Here is an 8348-nt window from a genome sequence, read left to right on the forward strand (position 1 = left end):
ACAGGACTGAAACTTGATTCCCACAGAGCTTGCTCACACCTTATCTTCTTCCACGGCAGGAATGCAGCAGGAGTTGTCACTTTGATTCAGTTTGTATACTGCTGATTATGATAACCAAAATAAAAGTTCATTTATTTTCTTGAAATTTGCTCCAGGGGGGGTTCTCCCTTCCATCTTTTTTTTTTTAATTGGTCAACATAGTGAGTTCTCATCTAAAGGCTAAATCTCCTGGCTTGAGATTCTCCGAGTTCGAGAATAATCACATTTAATAAAAAGTCTGCCTGAGAAAAAGACCCATATAACCTGAGCTGTGGCCATGATTTTGTGGTATTTGGATTCATGTCTGTAAAAATATTTGGACACCAGATGGTGGGTTGTTAGGCGCATTCATCCCAAACCAAAAGTTAAAAAAAATTCACACACACAAAACATGGGAGGGAGGGAAAAGTCACCACTAGTTTTTTCTTTTTTTTTTTTTTACCACTAGTTTTTTTTCCAGGCATGTTGTATGAGTAATGGTAAAAGCAACAGCTAAAACAATAAGATTACTGTGTTGAATTCTTAGTGCGTTGTCAGGAATAAAGATTTCAAGTAGTGCTGAACATATTTTCTCCCGCTGAATAACACATACCTTAAGCACAACTCACTTTGACAGCTTCCCAAGTGTACATATTTTCTAAAAAACAAAATCATCCTGCTGGTGGAGGAAGCTATATGGGGTGACCTATCTCCTGCACAGGACTGGTTTGGGAAGGAGCCAAATTAAACACTAAGCCAACAGCCTAGGGCCACAGTCATTAATCCAAAATGACTTTCTCTGCAGGTTGATTTTGTTTTTAACTGTTGCTTCTCACCTATCTACTCTGATGGGTGGGGAGGCATAGGATGAATAAACCAAAACAGGGTAATAGAAAACTAAACTGTGGAACGTATGATATATTTGTGGGAGGGTTGCTATTTATGTCACGTGGCGGCCATGCTCCACGGGGATTTGGCTGTCCGTTTGTTGTTGTGGCAGAACAAACGTGCACTGTGTTCTGCAGGAAATCTGGCCCTGGCCCATGGGTACGCCTTAGTTGGCCTCTTTACAGAGGTAGGTCTACGCAGGCACCTGGCCTGGGTAGGAGCCTTTGTTTTCATTAAGTAGATGCCATGCTCTTAGTTATAGACCTGCATCTAGTGAGCAATACAGAGTTTTGACACATTAGGTCCTTGCCAGACAATTTATCCTTGACTCCCCTATTGCTTGATTCTTTCTGAAGCTTGATTGGAGAAAATAACGCGTATGGGAGGATGCAGTCCTTTGTTTCTTTTAGATATTTTAAACTTTATCTCTGGATCAAATCAGATAATTAAAGAACTTTATATTTGAGCTACATCACTTTGTTCTCTTAGAGAACTGAGTTTTTGAGGACTTCACTTTTCTGTTAGGGGCCTTAAGGCTCCTTGAGTGACACTATAAGAAACAGCTATTGGAAACTCACTTTAAATGTTATTTATGACATCTAATGTCCCTTTGCAAGATGCCTGGGAGAAACTTCACGTCTCCAGCCTCTGAGCCCCTGGTATCCATCTTACAAAACATCTTGAATCCTATGACTGGTTTGGTTCCTTCGTTGCCCAGAGCCAAATTTGTGGTCCCTCTGTAGTAACCGCTTGAATCCCTATGGTTGGAATTTCTGTGCAATGGCTTTATTTCTTGCTTCATTTTACTGCCTTTTTCTCTTTGCTCTGACTTATCTCTTTTATTTCAATTATATTGCATGATTTTTATGTCACCTAAGATACATTTCAAAATGAGGCAGGGGTTAAATGGATACCTTTATCATTCTTATGGCATTTCCTGAGCAAACATCAATAAGAAAATACCACTGGAGATACTCCCCAAAGTATGAATGATTATGGGAGAAAATTTTTAAATGTCTTAATTACCTCTGATAATTGAGAATTGGAGATATGACAGCTATTTTTAATCAATTTGACTGAGGCACAGGGGAAATTGAAGGACATGTTGATCTCAGACTCGAAGAAGAGGAAGCAAAAATGCTCCGTCAGCTAGGACTCTCCTGCTGAGAAAACTAGGACTCACAAGAAGCGAGGAAGATACCATCTGGCCCTCACTGGATAGAAAATGGTCCTGAAAGGGCCCATCTGGAGGCCTACTTCATCTGGAGGGAAGGGTTACTCTGCTGAAAGAGCGAAGGAGGGAGAAAATTCATTCTCCATAACACAATTTAATGCTTCATACCCCCTTTTTTCATACTGTTTATACATTATGATGATGATGCCTAAAGCTGAGCAAACCATAACTTGATCCCTGTGTCAACCCTTAGTAATGAAGCTTATTTATGCAGATAAAGTCTATCAGATACATTCAACAATGTGCCTGGCACTGAGGATAAATGAACACATCAGAGTCCTTGTCCTCAACGAGCTCAGCCTTTTTAGCCCTTTTTGTTTGTTCATTTATTCAAACAGCATTAATTGAGAAACTGAAAAGAAGGCTGTAAGAAAAATTATGAGAGGGCATCTAACGTTGGGGGACCAAGAAAGCCTACCTGAGGAGGTGGCATTTGGATGAGACCTGAAGGACAAGGAACTGGTCCAGGAGCAAGGGATGGGAAGGGAGAACGCTGAGCTGGCGGAACAGCGTGTGCAAAGCCCTGGGGTGGGAAAGGGATGGCTGGGGTGGCTGGAGAGCAGAGAGGGAGGGCCAGTGTGCATGAGAGGAGGTGATAAGGTACCCAGTGAGGTCATGCTGTAGGAAGGCATCTCTTCTTCTCCCAGATAGCCTCATGGCCCACGCCCTTCACCTCCTTCAAGTCTTTGCTCCAGCCATCTTCTCAGTTAGGCCTGCCCTGACCATCTCACCTAAATCGTAACAGCCCCCTTATTCCAATTAGTTTCCTTTGCACTTATCATCTTCTAATATAGTATAATATATTATTTATTTATTCTGGTCTTTGTTTGTTTTCCCCTTACCCTCTTCTGTAAGCTTCAGGAAGGCAGGAATTTTTATCTGTTTTGTTTACTGATATATTCCCAACATTCAGAACAGGGCCTCGCAGATACTCAACCAATAGCTGTTGAAGGGAACTAAACTGAAAGGCAATGAATGTTTTAAGCATGGATGTGACCTTACCTCATTTATATTTTTCAAAGATAACTCCAGATTCTGAGTGAAAAGAATATTTTAAATCTGAAAGACACTTTTCTGCATTGCTTTACATCAACACCGTAATCTAAAACCAAGACTCAGCCAGGAGGTTGTTGAATTTCTTTCCTTTTTACATCACCCAGGTAGAGAAAGAGACAGCATGGGTATTATGGAGGCTTCAGGCACATGGGCGAGAGCCACAGAAGGAAGCCCTATGAAGTCAGGTCAAGTTAGAAGCACACCCTGCATGCGTGCCTACCAACAAAGCCCAAAATAACTGGGGTCTTTAAAGGACAGGTTACAAAATGTGTGTTTGTACCTTGATTCTCTTTGTTGGGGCTTGCTACTGCCTTGAGGAAGAAAATGTTTACTTTTCATATCAGATTTTTTTTTTTTTTTAATTTTCAGGTTTCACTCAAAAGCAAAGCAATTTGTACTGGTTAACTCTTTTTAAAGAAGTCTGTTGAAAGAAATTGCCTCAGGATGGGGCGCTCATACTCCATTAACAGGAGATTTATTGGTTACACAGGCTTAGAAAGCCTACTCTAGGCTGATTCATTCATTCAGCAAATATTTATAGAATCTTTTCTATGTGCATGGCCTTGCTGGGGAGTTAAAGGTGCAGTTCTTATACAGGCTTCTTATAAAGCTTACCTTCCAGTTGAGGAAATGACATATGTGCATGAGAAGTTAAATAGCGTCAACAATGCAAAATGTGCCCCAAGGCAGCTTGTGAGTAAGAGCTAAACCCGTGGTGGAGAAGCCAGTCTAGTTATTTTCACTACCTCAGATGGTCACACAATAAAGAGAAAGGCAGTCAATTTTCCTAAAGCTGAGTGTACTACATTGAAAGAACTGACTTTTACTCTGAGAATATGTCTTTTGTGCTTTTTGAGGGACAAAATGTCTTTTCTTTAGTAAGATAATTGTGGTGGTGGTGTTTGTTTTAAGTCTTTATTTTGACAAAATAAAAAATTGACAATCCTGAATTGGACTTTATTATTATTTTGAAAAGGCTTACTGGCCTGTTAAATCCCCCAAACTAGAAAGTGCTGCATTTGGGGGAAGCAGGATGGATAGGAGGGGTTCATTGACCACGTGGGAAAACTGGGTGGGATTCTGATGGTCAGACTGGATGCACATGGACATCCTATCCTGCCTCGCCACATCTTTGTTGAGTTGAATTCAACCATACTCCGGGTGGAGGGGATGCGAACAAAGTCGAGAGGTGACAATGGGGGGACCACCAGCTTGGAGTCTCCCTCCGTGAGGAGTGTGTATAGGTGATTATTGGGAAATAAGTTTGAAGAGTAAAATCGGGGTAGATTTTGGAGAACCTTGAATGTCTAAGTAAGGAGATAGACTTTAGAGAAATGGGCAGCATTTTAATAGGCAGTTTTAAAGCGGAAAAGTGACATGAAGGAGTATTACCTCCAAAAGATTAATCTTAATGTAAACTACGGACTTTGGATGATAATGATGTGTCACCGTAGGTTCATCAGTGGTAACAAATGTACCACTCTGGTGTGGGATATCTACAGTGGGGGAAGTAATGCCTGTGTAGGGGCAGGGGAAATCTCTGTTCAATTTTTCTGTGAACCTAAATTGCTCTAAAAAATAAAGTCTATTAAAAAAAAGGTTCATCTGACATCTGAGTGCAAAGTTAATTGGGATGAGGAAGATCCTGTTTTGAGAGACTGAAAGCTTATGTGGTTTGGGGAGTCTTCTTTAAGCAAAGGAGTATAAACTCACAAATACAAAACTAGGTACAAGCACTTGAAAGGGGTTTGTCTATGTAAGGAAGGCATCCTGGAGTTTAGGATTTATTAGCTAAATGATAAATCCACTTCTAGAAGGGAGTGACTCTAAAAACAGGGGATCCAGTCAGAAAGCAATTGTAACACCCCAGACACAAGAACAGAAGGACAGAGAACAAAGTATCAGCAGAGAAAATGGAAAATGGAGAATGAGTTTGGGCATTAACAGGGGAGGAAAACCCATAGTGATTAGTGGGATATGAGGGGAGGGAGGGATCAGCAGAAGTGACTCTAAGGTTTGTACTGCAGTCAGAAAAAGGGAAATCAGGGCAGGAAACTGGGGATGGGTGGTGTTGCCTTTAGGTTGATGGCAGCACCTCTCTGGAGAGGTGGGAGTCCACGGGCAAGCTTTCCTAAGTGCCGGACACAGTGCTAGGCCCAGTATCTTGATGGAAGCTGCGCATGAGAGAGATTTCTAAGCCAGAGAATCTGACTCTGAAGAGAGGCAGCATCCTCAATGGGAGGAAATTTTCAATCCTGTGACATTTCGATTTTGTTTTCCCGTTGGCCCCAAGAAATCTTAGAGGAATAGAAAATTGTATTACTTGCTCCAAGAATCAGAATAAAGACAGGAAGCAGTGGTTGCTGGTTACCTTTTCCGGGAGTGGCCCAGAGGATGTTTACAGGAAAGATTCCTTTCTGACCTTTGACTTGTAGATCTTTTAGACTAGAAATAGGGCCTCCAGAGTAGAAATCCTAAGGGGACAGAGCAAATACAAATAATAGATAAAACAGAAGAGGAATTTTCCAAGTCACAAAGCACCCTTGCATGTCCCTCAAAAGGAAAGGAAAACAGCTGGGGAGGGGGTGGAGAGAATCTTCCTTGATACAAGATTACATCTCCGTTCCTGTCGCTCCCCTCTTCAGTCTCGCTCTTTTCACCCTCCTCCCTCATTTCCTAAATTCCCTTCCATTGACTAAACAAGAATATTAAATGGAGGTAGGGGCAGGAAAAGCCTATATATAAGTGGTTTCCCCAAATCATAGGTTATTTTAGAAGACGAGCCATCCTTGCTGTCAGTACAGTTTTCAGGTAAGGTCACAGTATTTACCAAGTACACAACTAATTCAACTAGGACTGCAGTCAGGTTTGGCCTCTCCTAGTGATCAGTGGAGTTGTCAAGTTGTTCTCAAGTATCAGGGTACAAATCCTTGCATATCACTCCCTAGTGGGGTAACTGTGGTCAGGTTAACCTGTTTCCTTATCTGAGAAGTGGAGATAACAAGAGGTGACCATGGAAAGTAATTAGCAGAGTCCTTAGACAGGCAGGAAGTACAAAGGCAGGTCCAGATTTTATGGGGCCTGAAGATTACATAACTTTGGGGGCCCTCTTAAATAAAAAGAAGCTAAATCTTACTTTTGCAAGTTTTATATGAATACATTGCTAAGGCCCCTCCCAGGGTCTGGGAAAGACTTGTTAAAGTGGGAGGACCTGAAGCTTCAGCTTCATCAGATTCAAGGTAAACCCACCTCTGAATAAATGTTCGAAATCGATGTTAGCTTCTGCTGTTCTGTATTTATTTTTAAAATGTTTATAGAGCACTTGCTATGTGCCAGGCTGTGAGGTCCTGCTAGGTGTTAGGGGTGTTACACATCTGGAAATTCTATGCCCTAGGTAAAAGGAAGGTCATTAAATATCAAAGCAAACCAAACTCCTTATCTAAAGAATGTGGTTTGATTTGACAAAACATCCCTAGCTAATAAATGACTGCAAAGCCCTTTGCAGACCTCCTTAACAGAAATACAGCACCAGTGTAATAGATGAGCTTTTTGTAATCAGTATTTAAATTTTTTTTCATTAAAAAAAATTGTGGTAAAATACATATAACATAAAATTTGCTATCTTAACCATTTTTAAGTATACAGTTCAATGGTATTAAGTACATCCATATTGTTGTGCAACTATCACCGCCATCCATCTCCAGAACAATTTTTATCTTGCAAAACTGACCCATTAAGCCCTAACTCTCCATTTCCCCTTCCCCAGAGCCCCTGGCAACCACCATTCTATTTTCTGTCTCTATGATTTTGACTACTTAGAGTAGTCAAATACTCTAAGAGTATTTGTATCTTAGATCTGTAAGAATCCACTTATAGAGTACTTCATGTAAGTGGAATCAGACAGTATTTATCTTTTTGTGACTGGCTTATTTCACTTAACATAATGTCCTCAAGGTTCATCAGTGCAGTAGCATGTGTTAGAATTTTCTTCTTTTTTTGAGGCTGAGTAATATTCCATTGTATGTATATACCACATTTTGCTCATTCATTCATCCAGCGATGGACACTTGGGTTGATTCTGTGTTTTAGCTATTGTGAATAATGCTGCTGTAAACATGGGTGTACAAGTGGTGATCATTTTTACTTTGCTTTAGAACTTTTGCATCCCCACGATCACCGGTTAGAATGTACTTGGATTATTGCTTTCCTTTGTCATATGTGAATTATATAAAGCAGTCAAATGTCCGAGAGCCATTAATCAAACTTAAGTTCTTCCTCATAGTCGACCCCTATATTACTGCCAGGACAAGGACAGTGGGTCAGTGGAGCTCCGATCTAGGACTTAAGAGATCTGGGTCCTGGTGTCAGCAATGAGTGAGTGTTAGTTACTTATGTGATATTAGGGAAAATTCTTTCATTTTGCTGGACCTCAGTTTCCTCATCTGTCTTGTAAGTGATTTGGACTAAGAATTCCTTTCCAGGGTGATCAGCTCAGCCTGCATCTTGGGAAATTCCTCATTCTCAGGCAAACTAGGATGGTTGGTCACCCTCCCTTCGTCAAGTACTCAAATATGACACCAGATTTTTTAAAAACGTGCTGGATTAAACAGAGTAAGGCTGTTTACCACCCTCCCCCAGGAAATATCAAAAGGGAATGCAGCAGCTGAGTCAGGTTAGGACAAAATTCCAAATGTGTAATTTTTAACAGGCTTTTTGGGAAAGGGTTGATTTCAGATCCTGTTAAGTAGTCATCCCTCACAAGTGTTCTGGTTAGGGAGGTTTGTATGTTAACGATTAGACAAGAGCTGTTAAAATCTCAGCTGAGCAGCTTAAAATATTTTCTACTATTAATAAATAGCTTGGCTTCTCATGGAACGAACTGTAAAGCAGGTAGGATTTTTTTTCCCTCCAAGTGCACACTTCTATGTCATGGAGGAAAAATAAAACAAACAATAATAGCAAATGAACAAAATTAAACTAAGATGTGCTCCTTGTCTGATCGGCAACTAAAAGGAAAGCTGAGCCTGGAATATGTTGTAATTCCCCCTCCCTTATATAGGAATGTGCTGATGTGCCTGCCTCAAATCCCACATGAACCCCCTTTACTGGGAGGATAATTCAGCCAGATTCCAGCTACCATAAGCAAACAGGC

At 40.8% G+C, this 8348-nt stretch overlaps 1 protein-coding gene across 1 annotated transcript in view; it reads right to left on the reverse strand.

Annotated features, from left to right (window-relative positions):
* The window catches only part of ABCD3 (ATP binding cassette subfamily D member 3), a 176920-nt gene that overhangs the window by 166699 nt on the left and 1873 nt on the right, over window positions 1-8348 (reverse strand). The window contains exon 2 of the mRNA XM_061183856.1: window positions 5568-5670. The gene's annotated coding sequence lies outside the window, so the exon portion shown is untranslated. The remainder of the gene's footprint in view (window positions 1-5567; window positions 5671-8348) is intronic.

Source organism: Eubalaena glacialis, chromosome 3 (genome assembly GCF_028564815.1).
Source record: "Eubalaena glacialis isolate mEubGla1 chromosome 3, mEubGla1.1.hap2.+ XY, whole genome shotgun sequence".
Classification (NCBI taxonomy): Eukaryota; Metazoa; Chordata; class Mammalia; order Artiodactyla; family Balaenidae; genus Eubalaena; species Eubalaena glacialis.